At 44.7% G+C, this 16,495-nt stretch overlaps 13 non-coding genes across 13 annotated transcripts; all 13 read right to left on the reverse strand.

Moving 5' to 3' along the window:
- Nucleotides 1-592: 592 nt before the first annotated feature.
- LOC141180332 (U2 spliceosomal RNA) lies at nucleotides 593-783 on the reverse strand. The gene has a single exon (XR_012256088.1). It is a non-coding gene; the product is annotated as a U2 spliceosomal RNA (small nuclear RNA).
- A 1,115-nt stretch (nucleotides 784-1,898) lies between these two features.
- On the reverse strand, nucleotides 1,899-2,089 carry LOC141179537 (U2 spliceosomal RNA). The gene has a single exon (XR_012255543.1). It is a non-coding gene; the product is annotated as a U2 spliceosomal RNA (small nuclear RNA).
- Nucleotides 2,090-3,204: 1,115 nt separating this feature from the next.
- LOC141180333 (U2 spliceosomal RNA) lies at nucleotides 3,205-3,395 on the reverse strand. The gene has a single exon (XR_012256089.1). It is a non-coding gene; the product is annotated as a U2 spliceosomal RNA (small nuclear RNA).
- Nucleotides 3,396-4,510: 1,115 nt separating this feature from the next.
- On the reverse strand, nucleotides 4,511-4,701 carry LOC141180334 (U2 spliceosomal RNA). The gene has a single exon (XR_012256090.1). It is a non-coding gene; the product is annotated as a U2 spliceosomal RNA (small nuclear RNA).
- A 1,115-nt stretch (nucleotides 4,702-5,816) lies between these two features.
- On the reverse strand, nucleotides 5,817-6,007 carry LOC141180335 (U2 spliceosomal RNA). The gene has a single exon (XR_012256091.1). It is a non-coding gene; the product is annotated as a U2 spliceosomal RNA (small nuclear RNA).
- A 1,115-nt stretch (nucleotides 6,008-7,122) lies between these two features.
- LOC141179538 (U2 spliceosomal RNA) lies at nucleotides 7,123-7,313 on the reverse strand. Its single transcript, XR_012255544.1, has one exon. It is a non-coding gene; the product is annotated as a U2 spliceosomal RNA (small nuclear RNA).
- A 1,115-nt stretch (nucleotides 7,314-8,428) lies between these two features.
- On the reverse strand, nucleotides 8,429-8,619 carry LOC141180336 (U2 spliceosomal RNA). The gene has a single exon (XR_012256092.1). It is a non-coding gene; the product is annotated as a U2 spliceosomal RNA (small nuclear RNA).
- A 1,115-nt stretch (nucleotides 8,620-9,734) lies between these two features.
- LOC141180337 (U2 spliceosomal RNA) lies at nucleotides 9,735-9,925 on the reverse strand. The gene has a single exon (XR_012256093.1). It is a non-coding gene; the product is annotated as a U2 spliceosomal RNA (small nuclear RNA).
- A 1,115-nt stretch (nucleotides 9,926-11,040) lies between these two features.
- On the reverse strand, nucleotides 11,041-11,231 carry LOC141180338 (U2 spliceosomal RNA). Its single transcript, XR_012256094.1, has one exon. It is a non-coding gene; the product is annotated as a U2 spliceosomal RNA (small nuclear RNA).
- A 1,115-nt stretch (nucleotides 11,232-12,346) lies between these two features.
- LOC141180339 (U2 spliceosomal RNA) lies at nucleotides 12,347-12,537 on the reverse strand. The gene has a single exon (XR_012256095.1). It is a non-coding gene; the product is annotated as a U2 spliceosomal RNA (small nuclear RNA).
- A 1,115-nt stretch (nucleotides 12,538-13,652) lies between these two features.
- On the reverse strand, nucleotides 13,653-13,843 carry LOC141180341 (U2 spliceosomal RNA). The gene has a single exon (XR_012256096.1). It is a non-coding gene; the product is annotated as a U2 spliceosomal RNA (small nuclear RNA).
- Nucleotides 13,844-14,958: 1,115 nt separating this feature from the next.
- LOC141180343 (U2 spliceosomal RNA) lies at nucleotides 14,959-15,149 on the reverse strand. The gene has a single exon (XR_012256098.1). It is a non-coding gene; the product is annotated as a U2 spliceosomal RNA (small nuclear RNA).
- A 1,118-nt stretch (nucleotides 15,150-16,267) lies between these two features.
- On the reverse strand, nucleotides 16,268-16,458 carry LOC141180344 (U2 spliceosomal RNA). The gene has a single exon (XR_012256099.1). It is a non-coding gene; the product is annotated as a U2 spliceosomal RNA (small nuclear RNA).
- Nucleotides 16,459-16,495: the final 37 nt, after the last annotated feature.

The raw sequence follows: 16,495 nt of genomic DNA on the forward strand, positions 1-16,495 counted from the left end.
GAATGCCACAGACTAATCAACCAAACTTTTTGGGTTGGGTTCTCTTTTATAGTCTGCAGGCATTAAATGAAAGAAGTCAGTGTTCCAGCAGAAGGAGACAACGTTTCAGAAAAGGCATTGTAGCAAACCAAAAAAGAAATTTTAAGCGCAGCAGAGTAACCAGCGCACATACCTGTTAGCTCAGGTGAGTTTAAAAGGCTGCTGTTGATAACAAGGGCATTTGCTAAATAGATGGTGTGTGTGCAACAATATACTGAAAGGTCAATTATATTGTGCAGCTTATCTCACCACCTGTAGTTATTTAGGTGAAAGCTCCAAAATGCTTGCCTAATATGTCTGTTTATCCAAAAGGAAGTAAAAAGGGAGAGCTAGAAAGATAGCATTGCATCACATTACATGGCAATGCAATGCACAGTTGCTGAAGTTGAACCAAAATGAGCTTGTAATCTGGCTTCTGCAACTTTGAACATGAAAAATCCAATGAGGAGAAGAAAAGCAAAGCCAAAGAGTCCATCCCAAAATCCGACAAACAAGCAAAATGAACAAAAAACATTGAATTCAATTCTTTCTGATTTTAGAAACTGCATTAAAGAAGGGGTGCACCGGTCCTGGAGATACTGCAATACCAGGTCAATGCGTGGAGTGGACAGAGCAAGCTCTTTTTCCATCTCCCTGTTCTAAAAATCCATTTAATATATGGTCCCCAGATAGGGGACGTATCAGATATTAAACTGATAAGAACAGATACTACACTTGATCTTAGCCAAAAGGCCGAGAAGCGATAACCAGAATTGGTTTCAAACTACGGAGCCACCCAAGGATCCTGAAAAGTCCATTTGTGGAGATGAGCTCCTGGACTCCCGTTAAGAAGACATGTTGTCAACCTCTAGATCCCTTACATGCCTGCACTTTTCGGCTTGCTGCTGCTGCAATCCACGCGTTTTAGATCTGCATAACTCCACCTCTTTAAACACAGCACCTTCACCCCCTGCTGTTCCCACCCGCCTCAACACCGTTGGAAGGGAGGAGAACCAATTAAGGCGGGGGGTGGGGTGGAACGAGCAGCTGTCTACCCTTAGCAGGAGGGCTCCTGATTACATACCTCTCCTGCTGCTGCTGCTGCTGGCTGTCCAGCAGCAGACTGAAGGTGGCTGCTGCTGTGCACAGGTATATAAAGGCTCAGAGCCTATTATGACACGCGCAGCCAGCGTTCCATTGCCACATTCCATCTACTGCAGGCAGGATACCTGGCTGGCTGAATGTCGCTGAGAAGCTCACAGAGACCGCCATAAGCAACAGTTTAACAGAATGCCACAGACTAATCAACCAAACTTTTTGGGTTGGGTTCTCTTTTATAGTCTGCAGGCATTAAATGAAAGAAGTCAGTGTTCCAGCAGAAGGAGACAACGTTTCAGAAAAGGCATTGTAGCAAACCAAAAAAGAAATTTTAAGCGCAGCAGAGTAACCAGCGCACATACCTGTTAGCTCAGGTGAGTTTAAAAGGCTGCTGTTGATAACAAGGGCATTTGCTAAATAGATGGTGTGTGTGCAACAATATACTGAAAGGTCAATTATATTGTGCAGCTTATCTCACCACCTGTAGTTATTTAGGTGAAAGCTCCAAAATGCTTGCCTAATATGTCTGTTTATCCAAAAGGAAGTAAAAAGGGAGAGCTAGAAAGATAGCATTGCATCACATTACATGGCAATGCAATGCACAGTTGCTGAAGTTGAACCAAAATGAGCTTGTAATCTGGCTTCTGCAACTTTGAACATGAAAAATCCAATGAGGAGAAGAAAAGCAAAGCCAAAGAGTCCATCCCAAAATCCGACAAACAAGCAAAATGAACAAAAAACATTGAATTCAATTCTTTCTGATTTTAGAAACTGCATTAAAGAAGGGGTGCACCGGTCCTGGAGATACTGCAATACCAGGTCAATGCGTGGAGTGGACAGAACAAGCTCTTTTTCCATCTCCCTGTTCTAAAAATCCATTTAATATATGGTCCCCAGATAGGGGACGTATCAGATATTAAACTGATAAGAACAGATACTACACTTGATCTTAGCCAAAAGGCCGAGAAGCGATAACCAGAATTGGTTTCAAACTACGGAGCCACCCAAGGATCCTGAAAAGTCCATTTGTGGAGATGAGCTCCTGGACTCCCGTTAAGAAGACATGTTGTCAACCTCTAGATCCCTTACATGCCTGCACTTTTCGGCTTGCTGCTGCTGCAATCCACGCGTTTTAGATCTGCATAACTCCACCTCTTTAAACACAGCACCTTCACCCCCTGCTGTTCCCACCCGCCTCAACACCGTTGGAAGGGAGGAGAACCAATTAAGGCGGGGGGTGGGGTGGAACGAGCAGCTGTCTACCCTTAGCAGGAGGGCTCCTGATTACATACCTCTCCTGCTGCTGCTGCTGCTGGCTGTCCAGCAGCAGACTGAAGGTGGCTGCTGCTGTGCACAGGTATATAAAGGCTCAGAGCCTATTATGACACGCGCAGCCAGCGTTCCATTGCCACATTCCATCTACTGCAGGCAGGATACCTGGCTGGCTGAATGTCGCTGAGAAGCTCACAGAGACCGCCATAAGCAACAGTTTAACAGAATGCCACAGACTAATCAACCAAACTTTTTGGGTTGGGTTCTCTTTTATAGTCTGCAGGCATTAAATGAAAGAAGTCAGTGTTCCAGCAGAAGGAGACAACGTTTCAGAAAAGGCATTGTAGCAAACCAAAAAAGAAATTTTAAGCGCAGCAGAGTAACCAGCGCACATACCTGTTAGCTCAGGTGAGTTTAAAAGGCTGCTGTTGATAACAAGGGCATTTGCTAAATAGATGGTGTGTGTGCAACAATATACTGAAAGGTCAATTATATTGTGCAGCTTATCTCACCACCTGTAGTTATTTAGGTGAAAGCTCCAAAATGCTTGCCTAATATGTCTGTTTATCCAAAAGGAAGTAAAAAGGGAGAGCTAGAAAGATAGCATTGCATCACATTACATGGCAATGCAATGCACAGTTGCTGAAGTTGAACCAAAATGAGCTTGTAATCTGGCTTCTGCAACTTTGAACATGAAAAATCCAATGAGGAGAAGAAAAGCAAAGCCAAAGAGTCCATCCCAAAATCCGACAAACAAGCAAAATGAACAAAAAACATTGAATTCAATTCTTTCTGATTTTAGAAACTGCATTAAAGAAGGGGTGCACCGGTCCTGGAGATACTGCAATACCAGGTCAATGCGTGGAGTGGACAGAGCAAGCTCTTTTTCCATCTCCCTGTTCTAAAAATCCATTTAATATATGGTCCCCAGATAGGGGACGTATCAGATATTAAACTGATAAGAACAGATACTACACTTGATCTTAGCCAAAAGGCCGAGAAGCGATAACCAGAATTGGTTTCAAACTACGGAGCCACCCAAGGATCCTGAAAAGTCCATTTGTGGAGATGAGCTCCTGGACTCCCGTTAAGAAGACATGTTGTCAACCTCTAGATCCCTTACATGCCTGCACTTTTCGGCTTGCTGCTGCTGCAATCCACGCGTTTTAGATCTGCATAACTCCACCTCTTTAAACACAGCACCTTCACCCCCTGCTGTTCCCACCCGCCTCAACACCGTTGGAAGGGAGGAGAACCAATTAAGGCGGGGGGTGGGGTGGAACGAGCAGCTGTCTACCCTTAGCAGGAGGGCTCCTGATTACATACCTCTCCTGCTGCTGCTGCTGCTGGCTGTCCAGCAGCAGACTGAAGGTGGCTGCTGCTGTGCACAGGTATATAAAGGCTCAGAGCCTATTATGACACGCGCAGCCAGCGTTCCATTGCCACATTCCATCTACTGCAGGCAGGATACCTGGCTGGCTGAATGTCGCTGAGAAGCTCACAGAGACCGCCATAAGCAACAGTTTAACAGAATGCCACAGACTAATCAACCAAACTTTTTGGGTTGGGTTCTCTTTTATAGTCTGCAGGCATTAAATGAAAGAAGTCAGTGTTCCAGCAGAAGGAGACAACGTTTCAGAAAAGGCATTGTAGCAAACCAAAAAAGAAATTTTAAGCGCAGCAGAGTAACCAGCGCACATACCTGTTAGCTCAGGTGAGTTTAAAAGGCTGCTGTTGATAACAAGGGCATTTGCTAAATAGATGGTGTGTGTGCAACAATATACTGAAAGGTCAATTATATTGTGCAGCTTATCTCACCACCTGTAGTTATTTAGGTGAAAGCTCCAAAATGCTTGCCTAATATGTCTGTTTATCCAAAAGGAAGTAAAAAGGGAGAGCTAGAAAGATAGCATTGCATCACATTACATGGCAATGCAATGCACAGTTGCTGAAGTTGAACCAAAATGAGCTTGTAATCTGGCTTCTGCAACTTTGAACATGAAAAATCCAATGAGGAGAAGAAAAGCAAAGCCAAAGAGTCCATCCCAAAATCCGACAAACAAGCAAAATGAACAAAAAACATTGAATTCAATTCTTTCTGATTTTAGAAACTGCATTAAAGAAGGGGTGCACCGGTCCTGGAGATACTGCAATACCAGGTCAATGCGTGGAGTGGACAGAGCAAGCTCTTTTTCCATCTCCCTGTTCTAAAAATCCATTTAATATATGGTCCCCAGATAGGGGACGTATCAGATATTAAACTGATAAGAACAGATACTACACTTGATCTTAGCCAAAAGGCCGAGAAGCGATAACCAGAATTGGTTTCAAACTACGGAGCCACCCAAGGATCCTGAAAAGTCCATTTGTGGAGATGAGCTCCTGGACTCCCGTTAAGAAGACATGTTGTCAACCTCTAGATCCCTTACATGCCTGCACTTTTCGGCTTGCTGCTGCTGCAATCCACGCGTTTTAGATCTGAATAACTCCACCTCTTTAAACACAGCACCTTCACCCCCTGCTGTTCCCACCCGCCTCAACACCGTTGGAAGGGAGGAGAACCAATTAAGGCGGGGGGTGGGGTGGAACGAGCAGCTGTCTACCCTTAGCAGGAGGGCTCCTGATTACATACCTCTCCTGCTGCTGCTGCTGCTGGCTGTCCAGCAGCAGACTGAAGGTGGCTGCTGCTGTGCACAGGTATATAAAGGCTCAGAGCCTATTATGACACGCGCAGCCAGCGTTCCATTGCCACATTCCATCTACTGCAGGCAGGATACCTGGCTGGCTGAATGTCGCTGAGAAGCTCACAGAGACCGCCATAAGCAACAGTTTAACAGAATGCCACAGACTAATCAACCAAACTTTTTGGGTTGGGTTCTCTTTTATAGTCTGCAGGCATTAAATGAAAGAAGTCAGTGTTCCAGCAGAAGGAGACAACGTTTCAGAAAAGGCATTGTAGCAAACCAAAAAAGAAATTTTAAGCGCAGCAGAGTAACCAGCGCACATACCTGTTAGCTCAGGTGAGTTTAAAAGGCTGCTGTTGATAACAAGGGCATTTGCTAAATAGATGGTGTGTGTGCAACAATATACTGAAAGGTCAATTATATTGTGCAGCTTATCTCACCACCTGTAGTTATTTAGGTGAAAGCTCCAAAATGCTTGCCTAATATGTCTGTTTATCCAAAAGGAAGTAAAAAGGGAGAGCTAGAAAGATAGCATTGCATCACATTACATGGCAATGCAATGCACAGTTGCTGAAGTTGAACCAAAATGAGCTTGTAATCTGGCTTCTGCAACTTTGAACATGAAAAATCCAATGAGGAGAAGAAAAGCAAAGCCAAAGAGTCCATCCCAAAATCCGACAAACAAGCAAAATGAACAAAAAACATTGAATTCAATTCTTTCTGATTTTAGAAACTGCATTAAAGAAGGGGTGCACCGGTCCTGGAGATACTGCAATACCAGGTCAATGCGTGGAGTGGACAGAGCAAGCTCTTTTTCCATCTCCCTGTTCTAAAAATCCATTTAATATATGGTCCCCAGATAGGGGACGTATCAGATATTAAACTGATAAGAACAGATACTACACTTGATCTTAGCCAAAAGGCCGAGAAGCGATAACCAGAATTGGTTTCAAACTACGGAGCCACCCAAGGATCCTGAAAAGTCCATTTGTGGAGATGAGCTCCTGGACTCCCGTTAAGAAGACATGTTGTCAACCTCTAGATCCCTTACATGCCTGCACTTTTCGGCTTGCTGCTGCTGCAATCCACGCGTTTTAGATCTGCATAACTCCACCTCTTTAAACACAGCACCTTCACCCCCTGCTGTTCCCACCCGCCTCAACACCGTTGGAAGGGAGGAGAACCAATTAAGGCGGGGGGTGGGGTGGAACGAGCAGCTGTCTACCCTTAGCAGGAGGGCTCCTGATTACATACCTCTCCTGCTGCTGCTGCTGCTGGCTGTCCAGCAGCAGACTGAAGGTGGCTGCTGCTGTGCACAGGTATATAAAGGCTCAGAGCCTATTATGACACGCGCAGCCAGCGTTCCATTGCCACATTCCATCTACTGCAGGCAGGATACCTGGCTGGCTGAATGTCGCTGAGAAGCTCACAGAGACCGCCATAAGCAACAGTTTAACAGAATGCCACAGACTAATCAACCAAACTTTTTGGGTTGGGTTCTCTTTTATAGTCTGCAGGCATTAAATGAAAGAAGTCAGTGTTCCAGCAGAAGGAGACAACGTTTCAGAAAAGGCATTGTAGCAAACCAAAAAAGAAATTTTAAGCGCAGCAGAGTAACCAGCGCACATACCTGTTAGCTCAGGTGAGTTTAAAAGGCTGCTGTTGATAACAAGGGCATTTGCTAAATAGATGGTGTGTGTGCAACAATATACTGAAAGGTCAATTATATTGTGCAGCTTATCTCACCACCTGTAGTTATTTAGGTGAAAGCTCCAAAATGCTTGCCTAATATGTCTGTTTATCCAAAAGGAAGTAAAAAGGGAGAGCTAGAAAGATAGCATTGCATCACATTACATGGCAATGCAATGCACAGTTGCTGAAGTTGAACCAAAATGAGCTTGTAATCTGGCTTCTGCAACTTTGAACATGAAAAATCCAATGAGGAGAAGAAAAGCAAAGCCAAAGAGTCCATCCCAAAATCCGACAAACAAGCAAAATGAACAAAAAACATTGAATTCAATTCTTTCTGATTTTAGAAACTGCATTAAAGAAGGGGTGCACCGGTCCTGGAGATACTGCAATACCAGGTCAATGCGTGGAGTGGACAGAACAAGCTCTTTTTCCATCTCCCTGTTCTAAAAATCCATTTAATATATGGTCCCCAGATAGGGGACGTATCAGATATTAAACTGATAAGAACAGATACTACACTTGATCTTAGCCAAAAGGCCGAGAAGCGATAACCAGAATTGGTTTCAAACTACGGAGCCACCCAAGGATCCTGAAAAGTCCATTTGTGGAGATGAGCTCCTGGACTCCCGTTAAGAAGACATGTTGTCAACCTCTAGATCCCTTACATGCCTGCACTTTTCGGCTTGCTGCTGCTGCAATCCACGCGTTTTAGATCTGCATAACTCCACCTCTTTAAACACAGCACCTTCACCCCCTGCTGTTCCCACCCGCCTCAACACCGTTGGAAGGGAGGAGAACCAATTAAGGCGGGGGGTGGGGTGGAACGAGCAGCTGTCTACCCTTAGCAGGAGGGCTCCTGATTACATACCTCTCCTGCTGCTGCTGCTGCTGGCTGTCCAGCAGCAGACTGAAGGTGGCTGCTGCTGTGCACAGGTATATAAAGGCTCAGAGCCTATTATGACACGCGCAGCCAGCGTTCCATTGCCACATTCCATCTACTGCAGGCAGGATACCTGGCTGGCTGAATGTCGCTGAGAAGCTCACAGAGACCGCCATAAGCAACAGTTTAACAGAATGCCACAGACTAATCAACCAAACTTTTTGGGTTGGGTTCTCTTTTATAGTCTGCAGGCATTAAATGAAAGAAGTCAGTGTTCCAGCAGAAGGAGACAACGTTTCAGAAAAGGCATTGTAGCAAACCAAAAAAGAAATTTTAAGCGCAGCAGAGTAACCAGCGCACATACCTGTTAGCTCAGGTGAGTTTAAAAGGCTGCTGTTGATAACAAGGGCATTTGCTAAATAGATGGTGTGTGTGCAACAATATACTGAAAGGTCAATTATATTGTGCAGCTTATCTCACCACCTGTAGTTATTTAGGTGAAAGCTCCAAAATGCTTGCCTAATATGTCTGTTTATCCAAAAGGAAGTAAAAAGGGAGAGCTAGAAAGATAGCATTGCATCACATTACATGGCAATGCAATGCACAGTTGCTGAAGTTGAACCAAAATGAGCTTGTAATCTGGCTTCTGCAACTTTGAACATGAAAAATCCAATGAGGAGAAGAAAAGCAAAGCCAAAGAGTCCATCCCAAAATCCGACAAACAAGCAAAATGAACAAAAAACATTGAATTCAATTCTTTCTGATTTTAGAAACTGCATTAAAGAAGGGGTGCACCGGTCCTGGAGATACTGCAATACCAGGTCAATGCGTGGAGTGGACAGAGCAAGCTCTTTTTCCATCTCCCTGTTCTAAAAATCCATTTAATATATGGTCCCCAGATAGGGGACGTATCAGATATTAAACTGATAAGAACAGATACTACACTTGATCTTAGCCAAAAGGCCGAGAAGCGATAACCAGAATTGGTTTCAAACTACGGAGCCACCCAAGGATCCTGAAAAGTCCATTTGTGGAGATGAGCTCCTGGACTCCCGTTAAGAAGACATGTTGTCAACCTCTAGATCCCTTACATGCCTGCACTTTTCGGCTTGCTGCTGCTGCAATCCACGCGTTTTAGATCTGCATAACTCCACCTCTTTAAACACAGCACCTTCACCCCCTGCTGTTCCCACCCGCCTCAACACCGTTGGAAGGGAGGAGAACCAATTAAGGCGGGGGGTGGGGTGGAACGAGCAGCTGTCTACCCTTAGCAGGAGGGCTCCTGATTACATACCTCTCCTGCTGCTGCTGCTGCTGGCTGTCCAGCAGCAGACTGAAGGTGGCTGCTGCTGTGCACAGGTATATAAAGGCTCAGAGCCTATTATGACACGCGCAGCCAGCGTTCCATTGTCACATTCCATCTACTGCAGGCAGGATACCTGGCTGGCTGAATGTCGCTGAGAAGCTCACAGAGACCGCCATAAGCAACAGTTTAACAGAATGCCACAGACTAATCAACCAAACTTTTTGGGTTGGGTTCTCTTTTATAGTCTGCAGGCATTAAATGAAAGAAGTCAGTGTTCCAGCAGAAGGAGACAACGTTTCAGAAAAGGCATTGTAGCAAACCAAAAAAGAAATTTTAAGCGCAGCAGAGTAACCAGCGCACATACCTGTTAGCTCAGGTGAGTTTAAAAGGCTGCTGTTGATAACAAGGGCATTTGCTAAATAGATGGTGTGTGTGCAACAATATACTGAAAGGTCAATTATATTGTGCAGCTTATCTCACCACCTGTAGTTATTTAGGTGAAAGCTCCAAAATGCTTGCCTAATATGTCTGTTTATCCAAAAGGAAGTAAAAAGGGAGAGCTAGAAAGATAGCATTGCATCACATTACATGGCAATGCAATGCACAGTTGCTGAAGTTGAACCAAAATGAGCTTGTAATCTGGCTTCTGCAACTTTGAACATGAAAAATCCAATGAGGAGAAGAAAAGCAAAGCCAAAGAGTCCATCCCAAAATCCGACAAACAAGCAAAATGAACAAAAAACATTGAATTCAATTCTTTCTGATTTTAGAAACTGCATTAAAGAAGGGGTGCACCGGTCCTGGAGATACTGCAATACCAGGTCAATGCGTGGAGTGGACAGAGCAAGCTCTTTTTCCATCTCCCTGTTCTAAAAATCCATTTAATATATGGTCCCCAGATAGGGGACGTATCAGATATTAAACTGATAAGAACAGATACTACACTTGATCTTAGCCAAAAGGCCGAGAAGCGATAACCAGAATTGGTTTCAAACTACGGAGCCACCCAAGGATCCTGAAAAGTCCATTTGTGGAGATGAGCTCCTGGACTCCCGTTAAGAAGACATGTTGTCAACCTCTAGATCCCTTACATGCCTGCACTTTTCGGCTTGCTGCTGCTGCAATCCACGCGTTTTAGATCTGCATAACTCCACCTCTTTAAACACAGCACCTTCACCCCCTGCTGTTCCCACCCGCCTCAACACCGTTGGAAGGGAGGAGAACCAATTAAGGCGGGGGGTGGGGTGGAACGAGCAGCTGTCTACCCTTAGCAGGAGGGCTCCTGATTACATACCTCTCCTGCTGCTGCTGCTGCTGGCTGTCCAGCAGCAGACTGAAGGTGGCTGCTGCTGTGCACAGGTATATAAAGGCTCAGAGCCTATTATGACACGCGCAGCCAGCGTTCCATTGCCACATTCCATCTACTGCAGGCAGGATACCTGGCTGGCTGAATGTCGCTGAGAAGCTCACAGAGACCGCCATAAGCAACAGTTTAACAGAATGCCACAGACTAATCAACCAAACTTTTTGGGTTGGGTTCTCTTTTATAGTCTGCAGGCATTAAATGAAAGAAGTCAGTGTTCCAGCAGAAGGAGACAACGTTTCAGAAAAGGCATTGTAGCAAACCAAAAAAGAAATTTTAAGCGCAGCAGAGTAACCAGCGCACATACCTGTTAGCTCAGGTGAGTTTAAAAGGCTGCTGTTGATAACAAGGGCATTTGCTAAATAGATGGTGTGTGTGCAACAATATACTGAAAGGTCAATTATATTGTGCAGCTTATCTCACCACCTGTAGTTATTTAGGTGAAAGCTCCAAAATGCTTGCCTAATATGTCTGTTTATCCAAAAGGAAGTAAAAAGGGAGAGCTAGAAAGATAGCATTGCATCACATTACATGGCAATGCAATGCACAGTTGCTGAAGTTGAACCAAAATGAGCTTGTAATCTGGCTTCTGCAACTTTGAACATGAAAAATCCAATGAGGAGAAGAAAAGCAAAGCCAAAGAGTCCATCCCAAAATCCGACAAACAAGCAAAATGAACAAAAAACATTGAATTCAATTCTTTCTGATTTTAGAAACTGCATTAAAGAAGGGGTGCACCGGTCCTGGAGATACTGCAATACCAGGTCAATGCGTGGAGTGGACAGAGCAAGCTCTTTTTCCATCTCCCTGTTCTAAAAATCCATTTAATATATGGTCCCCAGATAGGGGACGTATCAGATATTAAACTGATAAGAACAGATACTACACTTGATCTTAGCCAAAAGGCCGAGAAGCGATAACCAGAATTGGTTTCAAACTACGGAGCCACCCAAGGATCCTGAAAAGTCCATTTGTGGAGATGAGCTCCTGGACTCCCGTTAAGAAGACATGTTGTCAACCTCTAGATCCCTTACATGCCTGCACTTTTCGGCTTGCTGCTGCTGCAATCCACGCGTTTTAGATCTGCATAACTCCAACTCTTTAAACACAGCACCTTCACCCCCTGCTGTTCCCACCCGCCTCAACACCGTTGGAAGGGAGGAGAACCAATTAAGGCGGGGGGTGGGGTGGAACGAGCAGCTGTCTACGCTTAGCAGGAGGGCTCCTGATTACATACCTCTCCTGCTGCTGCTGCTGCTGGCTGTCCAGCAGCAGACTGAAGGTGGCTGCTGCTGTGCACAGGTATATAAAGGCTCAGAGCCTATTATGACACGCGCAGCCAGCGTTCCATTGCCACATTCCATCTACTGCAGGCAGGATACCTGGCTGGCTGAATGTCGCTGAGAAGCTCACAGAGACCGCCATAAGCAACAGTTTAACAGAATGCCACAGACTAATCAACCAAACTTTTTGGGTTGGGTTCTCTTTTATAGTCTGCAGGCATTAAATGAAAGAAGTCAGTGTTCCAGCAGAAGGAGACAACGTTTCAGAAAAGGCATTGTAGCAAACCAAAAAAGAAATTTTAAGCGCAGCAGAGTAACCAGCGCACATACCTGTTAGCTCAGGTGAGTTTAAAAGGCTGCTGTTGATAACAAGGGCATTTGCTAAATAGATGGTGTGTGTGCAACAATATACTGAAAGGTCAATTATATTGTGCAGCTTATCTCACCACCTGTAGTTATTTAGGTGAAAGCTCCAAAATGCTTGCCTAATATGTCTGTTTATCCAAAAGGAAGTAAAAAGGGAGAGCTAGAAAGATAGCATTGCATCACATTACATGGCAATGCAATGCACAGTTGCTGAAGTTGAACCAAAATGAGCTTGTAATCTGGCTTCTGCAACTTTGAACATGAAAAATCCAATGAGGAGAAGAAAAGCAAAGCCAAAGAGTCCATCCCAAAATCCGACAAACAAGCAAAATGAACAAAAAACATTGAATTCAATTCTTTCTGATTTTAGAAACTGCATTAAAGAAGGGGTGCACCGGTCCTGGAGATACTGCAATACCAGGTCAATGCGTGGAGTGGACAGAGCAAGCTCTTTTTCCATCTCCCTGTTCTAAAAATCCATTTAATATATGGTCCCCAGATAGGGGACGTATCAGATATTAAACTGATAAGAACAGATACTACACTTGATCTTAGCCAAAAGGCCGAGAAGCGATAACCAGAATTGGTTTCAAACTACGGAGCCACCCAAGGATCCTGAAAAGTCCATTTGTGGAGATGAGCTCCTGGACTCCCGTTAAGAAGACATGTTGTCAACCTCTAGATCCCTTACATGCCTGCACTTTTCGGCTTGCTGCTGCTGCAATCCACGCGTTTTAGATCTGCATAACTCCACCTCTTTAAACACAGCACCTTCACCCCCTGCTGTTCCCACCCGCCTCAACACCGTTGGAAGGGAGGAGAACCAATTAAGGCGGGGGGTGGGGTGGAACGAGCAGCTGTCTACCCTTAGCAGGAGGGCTCCTGATTACATACCTCTCCTGCTGCTTCTGCTGCTGGCTGTCCAGCAGCAGACTGAAGGTGGCTGCTGCTGTGCACAGGTATATAAAGGCTCAGAGCCTATTATGACACGCGCAGCCAGCGTTCCATTGCCACATTCCATCTACTGCAGGCAGGATACCTGGCTGGCTGAATGTCGCTGAGAAGCTCACAGAGACCGCCATAAGCAACAGTTTAACAGAATGCCACAGACTAATCAACCAAACTTTTTGGGTTGGGTTCTCTTTTATAGTCTGCAGGCATTAAATGAAAGAAGTCAGTGTTCCAGCAGAAGGAGACAACGTTTCAGAAAAGGCATTGTAGCAAACCAAAAAAGAAATTTTAAGCGCAGCAGAGTAACCAGCGCACATACCTGTTAGCTCAGGTGAGTTTAAAAGGCTGCTGTTGATAACAAGGGCATTTGCTAAATAGATGGTGTGTGTGCAACAATATACTGAAAGGTCAATTATATTGTGCAGCTTATCTCACCACCTGTAGTTATTTAGGTGAAAGCTCCAAAATGCTTGCCTAATATGTCTGTTTATCCAAAAGGAAGTAAAAAGGGAGAGCTAGAAAGATAGCATTGCATCACATTACATGGCAATGCAATGCACAGTTGCTGAAGTTGAACCAAAATGAGCTTGTAATCTGGCTTCTGCAACTTTGAACATGAAAAATCCAATGAGGAGAAGAAAAGCAAAGCCAAAGAGTCCATCCCAAAATCCGACAAACAAGCAAAATGAACAAAAAACATTGAATTCAATTCTTTCTGATTTTAGAAACTGCATTAAAGAAGGGGTGCACCGGTCCTGGAGATACTGCAATACCAGGTCAATGCGTGGAGTGGACAGAGCAAGCTCTTTTTCCATCTCCCTGTTCTAAAAATCCATTTAATATATGGTCCCCAGATAGGGGACGTATCAGATATTAAACTGATAAGAACAGATACTACACTTGATCTTAGCCAAAAGGCCGAGAAGCGATAACCAGAATTGGTTTCAAACTACGGAGCCACCCAAGGATCCTGAAAAGTCCATTTGTGGAGATGAGCTCCTGGACTCCCGTTAAGAAGACATGTTGTCAACCTCTAGATCCCTTACATGCCTGCACTTTTCGGCTTGCTGCTGCTGCAATCCACGCGTTTTAGATCTGCATAACTCCACCTCTTTAAACACAGCACCTTCACCCCCTGCTGTTCCCACCCGCCTCAACACCGTTGGAAGGGAGGAGAACCAATTAAGGCGGGGGGTGGGGTGGAACGAGCAGCTGTCTACCCTTAGCAGGAGGGCTCCTGATTACATACCTCTCCTGCTGCTGCTGCTGCTGGCTGTCCAGCAGCAGACTGAAGGTGGCTGCTGCTGTGCACAGGTATATAAAGGCTCAGAGCCTATTATGACACGCGCAGCCAGCGTTCCATTGCCACATTCCATCTACTGCAGGCAGGATACCTGGCTGGCTGAATGTCGCTGAGAAGCTCACAGAGACCGCCATAAGCAACAGTTTAACAGAATGCCACAGACTAATCAACCAAACTTTTTGGGTTGGGTTCTCTTTTATAGTCTGCAGGCATTAAATGAAAGAAGTCAGTGTTCCAGCAGAAGGAGACAACGTTTCAGAAAAGTCATTGTAGCAAACCAAAAAAGAAATTTTAAGCGCAGCAGAGTAACCAGCGCACATACCTGTTAGCTCAGGTGAGTTTAAAAGGCTGCTGTTGATAACAAGGGCATTTGCTAAATAGATGGTGTGTGTGCAACAATATACTGAAAGGTCAATTATATTGTGCAGCTTATCTCACCACCTGTAGTTATTTAGGTGAAAGCTCCAAAATGCTTGCCTAATATGTCTGTTTATCCAAAAGGAAGTAAAAAGGGAGAGCTAGAAAGATAGCATTGCATCACATTACATGGCAATGCAATGCACAGTTGCTGAAGTTGAACCAAAATGAGCTTGTAATCTGGCTTCTGCAACTTTGAACATGAAAAATCCAATGAGGAGAAGAAAAGCAAAGCCAAAGAGTCCATCCCAAAATCCGACAAACAAGCAAAATGAACAAAAAACATTGAATTCAATTCTTTCTGAATTTAGAAACTGCATTAAAGAAGGGGTGCACCGGTCCTGGAGATACTGCAATACCAGGTCAATGCGTGGAGTGGACAGAGCAAGCTCTTTTTCCATCTCCCTGTTCTAAAAATCCATTTAATATATGGTCCCCAGATAGGGGACGTATCAGATATTAAACTGATAAGAACAGATACTACACTTGATCTTAGCCAAAAGGCCGAGAAGCGATAACCAGAATTGGTTTCAAACTACGGAGCCACCCAAGGATCCTGAAAAGTCCATTTGTGGAGATGAGCTCCTGGACTCCCGTTAAGAAGACATGTTGTCAACCTCTAGATCCCTTACATGCCTGCACTTTTCGGCTTGCTGCTGCTGCAATCCACGCGTTTTAGATCTGCATAACTCCACCTCTTTAAACACAGCACCTTCACCCCCTGCTGTTCCCACCCGCCTCATCACCGTTGGAAGGGAGGAGAACCAATTAAGGCGGGGGGTGGGGTGGAACGAGCAGCTGTCTACCCTTAGCAGGAGGGCTCCTGATTACATACCTCTCCTGCTGCTGCTGCTGCTGCTGGCTGTCCAGCAGCAGACTGAAGGTGGCTGCTGCTGTGCACAGGTATATAAAGGCTCAGAGCCTATTATGACACGCGCAGCCAGCGTTCCATTGCCACATTCCATCTACTGCAGGCAGGATACCTGGCTGGCTGAATGTCGCTGAGAAGCTCACAGAGACCGCCATAAGCAACAGTTTAACAGAATGCCACAGACTAATCAACCAAACTTTTTGGGTTGGGTTCTCTTTTATAGTCTGCAGGCATTAAATGAAAGAAGTCAGTGTTCCAGCAGAAGGAGACAACGTTTCAGAAAAGGCATTGTAGCAAACCAAAAAAGAAATTTTAAGCGCAGCAGAGTAACCAGCGCACATACCTGTTAGCTCAGGTGAGTTTAAAAGGCTGCTGTTGATAACAAGGGCATTTGCTAAATAGATGGTGTGTGTGCAACAATATACTGAAAGGTCAATTATATTGTGCAGCTTATCTCACCACCTGTAGTTATTTAGGTGAAAGCTCCAAAATGCTTGCCTAATATGTCTGTTTATCCAAAAGGAAGTAAAAAGGGAGAGCTAGAAAGATAGCATTGCATCACATTACATGGCAATGCAATGCACAGTTGCTGAAGTTGAACCAAAATGAGCTTGTAATCTGGCTTCTGCAACTTTGAACATGAAAAATCCAATGAGGAGAAGAAAAGCAAAGCCAAAGAGTCCATCCCAAAATCCGACAAACAAGCAAAATGAACAAAAAACATTGAATTCAATTCTTTCTGATTTTAGAAACTGCATTAAAGAAGGGGTGCACCGGTCCTGGAGATACTGCAATACCAGGTCAATGCGTGGAGTGGACAGAGCAAGCTCTTTTTCCATCTCCCTGTTCTAAAAATCCATTTAATATATGGTCCCCAGATAGGGGACGTATCAGATATTAAACTGATAAGAACAGATACTACACTTGATCTTAGCCAAAAGGCCGAGAAGCGATAACCAGAATTGGTTTCAAACTACGGAGCCACCCAAGG

This window comes from Phyllobates terribilis, unplaced genomic scaffold, assembly GCF_046119375.1.
Source record: "Phyllobates terribilis strain yellow unplaced genomic scaffold, ASM4611937v1 Scaffold_30__1_contigs__length_15301838, whole genome shotgun sequence".
Lineage (NCBI taxonomy): Eukaryota > Metazoa > Chordata > Amphibia > Anura > Dendrobatidae > Phyllobates > Phyllobates terribilis.